The following is a 12,634-nucleotide window of genomic DNA, read 5'->3' as shown; positions in this document are numbered from 1 at the left end:
AATTTGAACCAGGGCTGTGCTCCAGAAATTCTTTCCAGTGCCAAGGCTTAGCTTAGCCCAAAAACATACAACTGTTTGTTAATGTATTTGCATTGCAATGTCCTGCTAAGGTTAGATTGTCTCCCAAACCACGCTAGCACCTTTGCAGACACTTCACCTTGTATGCTCCTGGATGTTTCCCGCCTCCCAGCTGAGCAGAGCAGAGCAAACTGCTCCAGCTGGTCCAGGGACTACAGAAGCAGGCAAGCTCCCAGAGAGCGAGCGAACAGGGGGAGCAAAGAGGAGTTGGCCAGGGGAGTTGCAGTGGTTGAAGAGACAAAGGAGACAGAGGCTAAGAGGTAAGTGGGTTGCAGGAAGCCCAGGGGGCTGCCCTTTATCCTTCTGATTGGCTGTGAGCTCACCAGGTGCTTCTGAGAGCTCCAACTGAATTGGAGGGGTGTGGCCTGAGTACTCCCAGCAGCTGACTGGGCGGGAAGCTTCAGTCTGTTTCCCGCCTCCCAGCTGAGCAGAGCAGAGCAGAGCAGAGCAAGCTGCTCCAGCTGGTCCAGGGACTACAGAAGCAGGCAAGCTCCCAGAGAGCGAGCGAACAGAGTGAGTGAACAGGGGGAGCAAACAGGAGTTGGCCAGGGGAGTTCGGCAGGGGAGGTCAAGGGGAGGCCCCTAACATTTTTTTTCATTTTTTTATTTTTTATTTTAACTAACTTTTTCCCATTTATTTGTCTTGTAACACACACTTTCACACCAGTGGGACTCTGCTTTTAACCTCTACTGAGTAGAGGAGCAGGCACAGGCTAGTCTAGAACAATCACAAAGCTAGACACAAAAAGGGAAAAGAGGCTATGGAAGGACAAGACTCTCCAGTGGTGGTGACCTGCAAGGTGTGTGCAATGTTTGTTTTCTTGCCTGAGAACAACATGGCCTAGACCTGCAACAAGTGCAAGTTGATCACGCTGCTGGAGGAAAAAGTAAGTGGACTGGAGTGGTGACTGTCGACCCTCCGGGGAATAAGAGAACACGAAGAGTTCTTGGACAGAATGGGGGAACTACAGCAGCAAAGGGCAGACCAGAAGCTTGAAGAGCAACAGCAAGATGAGGCAGTGGGAAATGCTGAGGTGAAGAAAAATGGAATAGAGGATACTCCTTGGAAAAGGGTGACAGTTAGGAGAAGAAGAACTAGATGCCACTCTGCACCAGTGGAAGCAGTGGAGCTGTGGAACCGATTCCAGGTACTTGCGGATGAGACTGGAGGACAGCCTGCAGAAGAAGAATCACAGGGGAACCTGCATGAGAGTGAGCAAGAGGCTAAAGGTCAGTCAAACAGAGGCAATGAAAACCAGGCCTACAAGAAGAAGAAGAAGAGAAGAGTGGTAGTAGTGGGAGACTCCTTGCTGCGTGGGATCGAGACCCAAGTATGTCGCGAAGACCCATGACTCGCCAGGTATGTTGTCTCCCGGGAGGACAGATTAGAGACGTGACTGAAAAGTTGCCTGCACTCATAAAGCCCACTGACAGGTACCCCTTTCTTCTCATCCATGTGGGAACAAATGATACCGCCAAGCGGAGCTACGAAGAGATCACGTCAGACTTTGAAGCTTTGGGAAGGAAACTCAAGAACTTTGGGGCCCAGATAGTTTTCTCATCCATCCTTCCAGTAGTCAGAAGAGGGATAGAAAGGGAATGAAAAATACTCCGGGTGAATGACTGGCTACGAAGGTGGTGCCGACGAGAGAGATTTGGATTCTGGGACCACGGGCTATATTTCCTGGAAGATGGGCTGTTGGCTAGGGATGGGTTGCACCTCACAAAGGCTGGGAAGAATGTGTTTGGCCACAGCATGAAGAACTTCATCAGGAGGGCTTTAAACTGAATCCTACGGGGAGGGAAGATGTAATGTTGGGGGTAACAATGGACGTAGGCGCATGCACTGCAATGGAGAGTACAGCTCTGATAGCTATGCCCAATAATAGTCTTCAGACACATGTAGGAAGAAAGCCAGACTATGAAGCACATGGTCTTCAATGTCTATATACTAATGCCCAGAGTATGGGAAACAAACAGAACAAACTTGAACTCTTAATACAAGAGGGAAATTATGACCTGATAGGTATAACTGAGACTTGGTGAGATGACTCTCATGACTGGAATACTGCAATTGAAGGATATAACTTGTTCAAAAAGAACAGGAGGAACAGAAAGGGAGGTGGGGTTGCACTGTATGTGAAAAATACATATCTCTGCACAGAAATACAGGAGGAGGAGCTTGGTAGCCCCATCGAGAGCATCTGGGTTGAAATAAATGGAGCAAAGAATAAAAGGAACCTGGTGGTCGGAGTCTACTACCGGCCACCCAATCAAGGAGAAGACAAGGATGAAACTTTTGAAAAGCAAATAGCCAATGTTTTAAGGAAGCATGATGTAGTAGTAATGGGGGACTTCAATTTCCCCGATATTTGTTGGGAGACAAATTTCGCAAAACATGGCCCCTCCAGGAAATTCCTGACTTGTGTGGCGGATAACTTCCTCCTACAGAAAGTAGAGGAAGGAACTAGAGGATCGGCTATCCTTGACTTGATCCTAACCAACAGAGATGACTTAGTGGATAAAGTAGCAGTTACAGGAACTCTGGGGGAAAGCGACCATGTTGTACTTGAGTTCTTGGTTCTAAGGGAAGCAAAAGCTGAGTGTAGTCAAACGCGTACCCTGGATTTTAGGAAAGCTGATTTTCATAAACTCAGAACAATGATCAGTAAGGTCCCATGGCAAGCGATGCTAGCGAGAAAAGGAGTCCAAGATGGGTGGGAGCTTTTAAAAAAGGAAATTCTCAAGGCACAATCACAAGCAATTCCAACAAGAAGAAAAGGTGGAAGACAACAGAAGAAGCCAATGTGGCTTCACAAAAAGCTTAGGGATGACCTGAAAACAAAAAAGGACACATACAGGAAGTGGAAAGAAGGCCAAGTAACAAAGGAAGAGTACAGGCAGATAGCACAGAATTGCAGGGATGGCGTCAGGAAGGCTAAAGCTGAGAATGAGCTGAGATTAGCAAGGGATGTTAAAAACAACAAAAAGGCTTTCTTCAGCTACGTGCATAGTAAAAGGCAGAGGAAAGAAATGGTAGTTCAGCTATTAAATAAGGATGGCAAAATGATAACAGATGACAAAGAAAAGGCAGAGGTGCTCAATTCCTACTTTGGCTCAGTCTTCTCCCAAAAGAGGGTCTATGACCCCCCTGGCAAAGGCGAAGTACAGGCTGAAGGGGCAGGATTGCAGCTTGAGATCGACAGGCATATGGTCAAGGAACACCTCATTACTTTGAATGAGTTCAAATCTCCAGGGCCAGATGAACTGCATCCTAGAGTCATCAAGGAACTGGCAGAAGAACTCTCAGAACCGCTGTCTATTCTCTTTGAGAAATCATGGAGGACGGGGGAAGTGCCAGATGACTGGAGGAGGGCTAACGTTGTCCCTATCTTCAAAAAGGGTAAAAAGGAGGAACCTGGGAACTACAGACCAGTCAGTCTGACATCAATCCCTGGGAAAATTCTGGAGCAGATCATAAAGCAATCCATCTGGAAGCACCTTGACAACAATGCCGTGATTACTCGAAGCCAACATGGATTTGTCAAAAACAAGTCCTGCCAGACGAATCTGATCTCATTTTTTTATCAAGTAACCTCCCTTGTAGACCGTGGGAATGCTGTAGACATCATATACCTCGACTTCAGCAAAGCTTTCGACAAAGTGCCCCATGATATCCTGATGAGCAAACTAGCTCAAAGTGGGCTAGAGGAAACAACGATCCGGTGGATCCACAGTTGGCTACAGAATCGGACTCAAAGAGTGCTTATCAATGGGACCTTCTCAAACTGGGGAGAGGTAACGAGTGGGGTACCGCAGGGCTCGGTCCTGGGCCCAGTGCTCTTCAACATTTTTATTAATGACTTGGAGAAGGAGGTGCAGGGAATGCTGATCAAATTTGCAGATGACACAAAATTGGGAGGGATAGCTAATACTTTGGAAGACAGAAACAAAATTCAAAGTGATCTGGATAGATGGAGCGCTGGGCAGAAAACAACAGAATGACATTTAATAGGGACAAATGCCAAGTTCTGCACCTAGGAAAAAGAAACCAAATGCACAGTTACAAGATGGGGGATACGTGGCTCAACCACACTACAAGCGAGAAGGATCTTGGAATTGTTGTCGATCACAAGCTGAATATGAGCCAACAATGTGATGTGGCTGCAAAAAAGGCAAATGCTCTTTTGGGCTGCATTCATAGAAGCATCGCTTCCAAATCCCGGGAAGTACTAGTTCCCCTCTACTCAGCACTGGTTAGGCCTCATCTGGAGTACTGTGTCCAGTTCTGGGCACCACACTTTAAGAAGGATGCAGACAAACTGAAGAGGGTTCAGAGGAGGGCAACAGAGATGATCAGGGGACTGGAAACAAAGCCCTATGAAGAGAGACTGAAAGAACTGGGCCTGTTTAGCCTTGAGAAGAGAAGACGGAGGGGAGATATGATAGCACTCTTCCAAGTACTTGAAAGGTTGTCACAGAGAAGAAGGCCAGGATCTCTTCTCGATCATCCCAGAGTGCAGGACACGGAATAATGGGCTCAAGTTACAGGAAGCCAGATTCCGGCTGAACATCAGGAAAAACTTCCTGACTGTAAGAGCAATACGACAATGGAACCAATACCTGGGGAGGTGGTGGGCTCTCCCACACTGGAGGCCTTCAAGACGAGGCTGGACAGCCATTTGTCAGGGATGCTCTGACTTGGATTCCTGCATTGAGCAGGGGGTTGGACTCGATGGCCTTGTGGGCCCCTTCCAGCCCTACTATTCTATGATTCTATGATGTAGAATATAGAATACAATAACCATCTCCTTCTTCCTCATGTATGTCCCTTGCCATAGAGCAATAATTCACCTAGTTTCAGTGCTTTATTTCAGGCCCCAGGATTGATTTCAAAAACGTGTTCAGGGTCGCTCACGTTTCCCTGGAGCTCATTTTCTTTGTCCCTGCAGGCAGCCTGCCTCAGTGTCTCTTGGCACATGCATAATGTCTTTCTTGCCACAGCCAGCCCCTAAGCATCTAGGGTTAGGGGACAGGACCTCTGTTCAGAGTGCCCAAGACCTAGCACCTCTCCTTTTCCAGGTTAAAGCACAACCCTGCTGAAGTGACAAAACTGTGGAGAATTAAAGGGAGTTGGGTGAGGTCCTTCAAGGGAGATCACAGGACATCATCTGTAGGCCACTAGCATGCGACTCAGCTTGCCACAGTACTCTGAATTCAATCCTTCACCTTCCCACCCCATTCCCCCACTTAAAGAGAGTAACTATGATGCTCAGGTCAGTTTTTCAGTGGCTGGATAAACCCTGTGGTTCACACTGCACTCCTTATCAGGCTATACATGCCTGCAGCCCATCTGGGCCCTCATTAGGAATTCCAGGTCTCAAGGTCAGACCTGAAGTTTCTCAGTTGTAGCCTCCTTCCAAGGGTTTCTTCCCATGAGAAGGAATCAAATTTCAGGATAAGAGGCCAGTGCTAAACGTGTCTGGACTTCTTCCTTTTTTCTTTTTCTTTTTTGCTTGGCAAGAACTTTTGATATTAGCTCTACCCCCATGTCCATCAAGCTCCACCCTGAGCTACATTCTGCCCCTTGACCAATCAGATGGTCTCCCCTGCCCCTACTAGGTCTCATTAGGTTCCACCCATGAAATTCTGCCTTTTGATCTGCCAAGCATTACCCTTTATCTCCAAGGCTTCTCCCCAAGTCTCATCAGGATTTGAGGCTTGAGGAACCAGGCAACTGCACATAACAGATGAGTACAGAGTGTGCAACCTGCACTAGGAAGGACTAATGCCACCACGGAGGTTCTCTTCTATCACACTGTTCCTATTTTTGTAGGGACCATTTGTCTTCATGGGTTCATCAGGCCAAATGCTGATCACTAGCTACATACCAAGGTTTGCCTAATGCATGAACCTTTCAGCAGTCTCAAGTGGGCTCCAAAAACAGGAGGTTGGTTTGGTAGGTCCAAGCTGTGCAGGCCAATCTAAGAACAGTTTCTTGCACTCCCTTTTCTACTACTGAAATGCTGAACAAGAATATCCCTGGCACACATGCCCTAACACTTTCCTGGCTATAAGTCCATTAAAAACAATGGGACTTACCTCCTGGGTAAAAATTCATAAGATTAGATTATAAATAAGCCAATTATATTTTTTTATTTATTTACAATATTTATATACTGCTCCACTTCAAAGATTTCGGAGCAGTGAACAACAAAATAAAAGAATAAAACCCCATAATTAAAACAGTTAAAACATTTTAAAAGAACAGATTCTGAACTTAATAAACTGCAGGTGGTCACTCAGGGAAGGCCTCTTGAAATAGCAATGTCTTCAGGAGGCACCAAAAACAGCACAACGTTGGCACATGTCTGACCTCCAAAGGCAGGGAATTCCACAGGAAGGGGGCCACCACGCTGAAGGCTCTTTTCCTGGTGGACTCCAACTGGGCCATAGGTCCATGTGGAACCACCAGGAGCAAGCCCTCCGACGACCTCAGTGACAGGGCAGGTTGGTAAAGAAGAAGGTGCTCTCTCAGGTATCCTGGTCCCAAGTTGTTTAGAGCATTGTACACTAGTACTAAAACCTTGCCTGGTAGTGAATAGGCAGCCAGTGCAGTTCCCTCAGCAAAGGAGTTACATGCTGAAAAGGGTCAGCTCCTGACAACAGCAGAGCTGCTCCAATCTGCACTAGCTCCAGCTTCTGGACCAGCCTCAAGGGCAGCCCCACATAGAGCGTGTTGCAATAATTCAGTGTTGAGGTTACTAATACCTGTACCACCGTGGCCAAGCTATCTCTGTCCAGGAGAGGTGGTAGCTCGTGAACCAGCTGAAGCTGGTAAAAGGCACTCTGAGCCACAGTGACCACTTGGGCTTCCAGCAACAGTGATGGATGTAGGAGTACCCCCGGACTACGGACCTGATCTTTCAGAGGGAGTGCAACCCCATCCAGAACAGGCAATGAGCCTATCTCCTGGACCCGGGAACCACTCACCCACAGGGTTTCCGTCTTGCCAGGACTCAGGTTCAGTTTATTAGCCCTCAGTCAGCCCATTCCTGAGTTCAGGCACTGGTCCAGGACTTGCACAGCCTTGCCTGATTGGGATGTCACACGGAGACAGAGCTGTGTGTCAGCATACTGATGGAACTTGGCTCCAAATCCCCTAAAGACTGCTCCCAGTGGCTTCATATAGATGTTAAACAACATTGGGGACAAGATGGTACCCTGTGGCACCCCATAGCTTAATAGCTGAGGGGCCAAGGTATAGTCACCTAATGTTACTCTGAAATTGGCCCTGTAGGTAGGACCGGAACCACTGTAACACAGTGCCTCTGATACCCATCCCACGGAGTCGATCCAGGAGGATACCATGGTTAATGGTATCAAAAGCCGATGAGAGATTGAGCAGAATTAACAGAGTTGTACTCCCCCTGTCCCTCTCTCAATAAAGGTCATCCATCAGGGTGACCAGGGCTGAGTCAGTCCGATACCAGATTGAAACCCAGACTGGAATGGGTCTAGATAATCAGTATCCTCCAAGAGCACCTGCAGTTGCTCCATCACAACCATCTCAAGTACATAGGAAATACCTAGGAAAGGGGTATTTGTGACTGGGCAGTAGTTGTCTGCTGGGTCCAGAGTGGGCTTCTTCAGGAGTGGCCACACGACTGCCTCCTTAAGGACATCAGGGACCACCCCTTCCCGCAAGGAAGCATTTATCACTCCCTGAACCTACCCAGTCATACCCCCTCAGGTAGCTTTTATTAGCCAACAGGGGCAGGGATTGAGAGGGCACATGGTTGGTCACACTGCTGCAAGCACCTTGTCCACATCATCAGGTCGCAGCAACTGGAACTGATCCCACAAAATCGGGCAGAGGGTGACATCAGACACCTCAACTGGAACTGTGATCACAACAGCATCAGGTTCACTGTGGAGACAAGTGATTTTGTCTTCAAAGTGTGACGCCAAAAGGTCACAGTGGGTCCTTGACAGGGCCCGGGGCCCATTTGCTGGGTAGGGTGTTAACAAACCCTGGACCACCTGGAAGAGTTATCTTTTCCCATAATAGGTGATTTATATGTCACATTTGGATGGAGAGGTTGCTGTTAGGGCTACCAACAACACAGACTTCAAAGGTGTGGATAATGAGGTTTCCTGATTTTCACCAATATCCACAGACTTGAAGTCTCATTTATACATATTCTGAGTTTGGGGAATGTACAGGAATCAGACTAGCAAAATTATCAAGTTGGAGAAACACAGAAGTGTTGTGGTTGAACTTTACTTGGCAGCAAAAGGACACAGTTCTCTGTCCGAAGACTGCCAAAGAGCAATAACTTACCAGCTGGCTTGAAAGTCTTATTTATAGCTTCCTTCCCTGGCTTGGCTTAGTTGATGGAGATATAAACACTTTTGTTGTTGCTTCTTTATTTTGTTCTTGGTCCCCTTACTTCCTCTCTTTCCTGCTTGCTAGCATATTCTGTGCTCTCCCAGGCCTTGAAGCACACAGCCAGGGCTTCATCTCCAGCTCTACTGACATCAGAAGTGGCTGAGTCACAGCCATGGTCCAACATACCCTGATTTCTAAAAAATAGGAAAACAAGACATTTGTTATCCCTCCTCTCTCACATAACCTGGGACATAACAGTGGTAAGCACTTTTAGCACAAAGCAAGCCAAATACTTTGTTCACATACTCGAAGCAACCTTAAATTGAAAGACCATGGGATTTGCAATGGAAGTCAAGAACATGTGTCCAAACGGGAAAGGCATATGTATGAGAGGCTTAGCAATGCTCCACTGGGGGAGGGGGCGCAGTGCTTTGCATTAGTAGCTAGGAAAACATTCTGAGCATCAAGGGATATATCTGAACATGCAACAAAATGGGGTGGTGGTGGTGACAGCAATGGAGACAGAAAGCACACTACCTCATGGAAGACTGTTGGCCAGTGGTAACTGGAACCTGTGAACTGGAATAAGCCAAACAAATACAAAAAGATACGTTTATGTTAAGAGTCTTAAATGAACTTGTTACATGTACTACTAACTGAACTAGAAGTTATAGGCTTTAAAGAATGAACAATGAGGGTGAAGGGTGTGGGGAGGGTTATAACTATTTAAATTTTTTCTTGATTGTAATTCTGAAAAACTCAATAGAACAAAAAGTCATTAAAAAAACCTGGAGGGTGAGAGGGAAGTCCTTGGATGTTGGGCAGCAAAGAATGTATCTTTGAATCTCATCTATGTGTGTTTACATGGAAGTAAATCCCATTGACTTCAATATGGTTTACTCCCAGATAAATGAGTATAGCGTCACCTTGCATAAACTGTGGCAATACATACTACATGTCACTCTACCTGCAGATGAGAGTCGAACCCAAGAATCCCAACTCTTGTCCAAGCTTCCTTGCTCCAAACCACTAGATCCTACATACCAGTCTGGAAAGAGACTAGATATGCCCTACTATCCAACAAGCCCCACTTGTTTCCCAGATTTGAATGGGCTGGATTTCAGCTCTGGGATCTCAGTAGATTACTGCCAAACTTTGTCCAATAGTGTATTTCAGCAGTTTGCAGACTCCAGGCTTGCAGGATCTACTTTGTTTTTTATTAGATCCCCAAGATCCACCACACAGAGCCAGGTGCAGAAGACATACAGTTATAATTAAAGACTTCTGAGACCAAGAATTTGTTTTGAGTGAACTGAGCTCCATGTCTTTCCATATAGAAATCCATTCCGGGATTTCCCCAAGGTTTCTTCATTTCAGCAGTATAATTTAGGGTTGTGGGGTGGGGGAGTAATTCAGTTGTTGCTGTTATTTAACAACTGGGCATCAGAAATCCTTGCTGCTCTACTGCAAATCTCTCCCTCTCTCAAATGATTTCTAGGCTATCTTTATGGGCGGAACCCTCTAAAGGTGGTGTAAAAGACAAAAACCACACAAAATGGATACAATAAAATCCGTAAAAACATATCCAGAGCTGGCGCAAGCTCTCCTGCCATCTGAGATAGGAGAGAACACATGCACCTCTGTTGCGTCCACCCCACCCTTGCCATGTCTCCTTCCTATCCCACGGCTGTCTCCAGTCCCACCCCTGCCACATCTCCCAGCCCCCCACCATGTCTCTCACCTGCCCCAACCCCCATCACTTCTCCCAGGCCCCCCACCACATCTTTCTCCTCTGTCTCCCAGCCTTCGGTGATAAAATGCTCCACAATCTCAAATGTGTTTGTGGTGTCATAAGAAGTGTGATTTAAATTCAAAATATTAGAAAGGTATCATAACCTGTCAATGTAAAATTTTAGGCAAAACTTTATTATTACTAAAAACTAATGCTTTTTCATCATGTGGGGAGTTAACTAACCCCATAAGAAATCTGTCTTTGGTGAGGTAAATGTTCCCCCAAACATGGCTTCTCATGGCTTCTGCCAACCTACTGACACCCAGAGTATTTAAGCCTGCTTCCCTACACCAGTTTCCTTTGGGAAAAACCATAGGACATTTTTACACCCCAGTACAATGCTTGTGTTTGGGGCATAAAGACACAATAGCAAAATTAATAGATTATCGGGATATTTTATGCCCCAAGTATGTTTTTCTTTCCAGAAAAACAACAACAGTAAGTAGTAAGTGACTGAAATTTGGGAACATGATGCGAGTGACAGAATACAATGATATGATGGGATGACTATGTTGTAGATCTACTTCTGTGTAAATTCAGCAATGTAAAGTGCCCTTGGGGTAAGTTTGTCTTATGAGATTAATAATATTTGGATGAGATTAATAATAATGTGGATACTAAACTTCAAGTTTTTAATATTTAGTTATTTATTTTACTTCTATCCCACGATATCCTATATCCTCAGAGTGGCTTACATAATTTTTTAAAATGTTACTAGTCCTCTCCCATGGTGGTGGGGGAAGACCACAGGCAAGAGAAGTTAAAGAAGCTCTTTAAACAATTTAAATATTCCTATCAGTCAGTAAAGTCCATTTGTGTATATATATCTACATATATGATGATGTGATTACAGAACAGAGAGTTACGGATGATAACATCATCTACAATGAAAAGAGAGAGAGAGCTCCTGAGGTAAACAGAATGGGTGACAGCCTTGTGTAATTTAAATTGTGAGCTTTTGCGCTGGAGAAACATTTTTATATGGTATAAATATTATAGCTCACCCTGAGCCCTCAGGTCAGGACAGGATACAAATTTAAAGAAAGAAAGAAATGAAACAGGAAGTATATGGCCCGAGGAAATCCCATGTCATTACTGTTTGCTCATGATACTGCCTGATACTACAATGGCAGCCATTTTTGCAGTGCAGATGATGACAGAGCCTAGAATGGACAGAAGAGGAAAGTCAGCAAACTCAAGCACCAGTTCTTCAAGTTGCATTCTTCGTATAACACCCAGCTTAAATGGAAACAGTGCGGGAGGGGAGGAGCCAAATGCTCTCTCAGCTAAGCCAGTGGAGCTGCTCCACTGTCTCATCAATCCCTGTACAGCAGCCATGTTGAATGCTTCCCAATGTTAAAACAAAGAAATGAACACCTCCCTGCAAGCAGAAAACTAGTAAGAGAGCAGACTGGGTTTGAATCTTTCTTTCTCATATGCTCTTTTTCTACTTGCAGGTAGGTGTTTTTTGTTTTGCAAGAGAGCACCCAGTCTGAAGTGATACCATTCCAACATCTCAGCACCCTACTACCCAAGGCTGGCCCTACCATTAGGGAGAGTGAAGCAATTGCCTCAGGCAGCAGATGCTTGAAGGCAGTGGGGGCGGCATTCCAGCAGTTCCTCATGAACACTCTGTCTATTCCCCTTTGTTGGAGGACCGATCAATGTATGCCACACTGCTGCTCCTGCCCTCCGCTCTAAACTTATCTGCTGCCTCAGGTGTGGTGGAGGATGCTATCCAATCACCAGCACTGAAGTAAGATTCAATTGTCCGTCCAGTCAGCTTCTGTACGTGGTCTAGGGAGCTGAGATGCCATTTTGTCCTTCGCCTCAGGCAGCAAAATGTCTTGAGCCGGCCAGGCTACCACCTCCTTCTGCTGCCTGTGTAACCCAGGCTCCTTTCTGTGGTCCTTGCTTGCAGGACGTACAGACCCTAGCCTCGTTGCCACAGCAACAAGCATCCCTCCCTTCTCCGCTTATCAATGGCGTTCTCTACCTTGGCAATGGGGCGAGGCTAAGGATCCAGTGAGGCGGGGCCTATCACGTATCTCTCCCGTGGCAACGAAGCTATGTCTAAATTGAAAAGCGTTCCCGCCAATCGGAACCCGGCAACAGGTCCGACACGCGCGGGTGCGGACTCAAACTGCTGTATTGCTCTTCTCTCGCTTTCTCCGGTTGGGGGCGGGGGTGTATCCTCGATGATTGACAGATACGTATACTAATGACCACCCAGAGTAGTGCCGAAATTCAGAGCAAGCACTAATAGGAGCTGGTTCACGTGCGAGAGCTGGCCAATGAACGGAAAGCGGTGGGAGGGCCCCGGCGTGGGCGCTCGCGGGAGGGAGGAGAGGGGGGCCGTGGTGGCGAACAGC

The sequence above is a fragment of the Heloderma suspectum genome, chromosome 2, assembly GCF_057233095.1.
Source record: "Heloderma suspectum isolate Gila_16-S chromosome 2, 16-S_ref, whole genome shotgun sequence".
Lineage (NCBI taxonomy): Eukaryota > Metazoa > Chordata > Lepidosauria > Squamata > Helodermatidae > Heloderma > Heloderma suspectum.
This window is presented reverse-complemented; position numbering follows the sequence as displayed.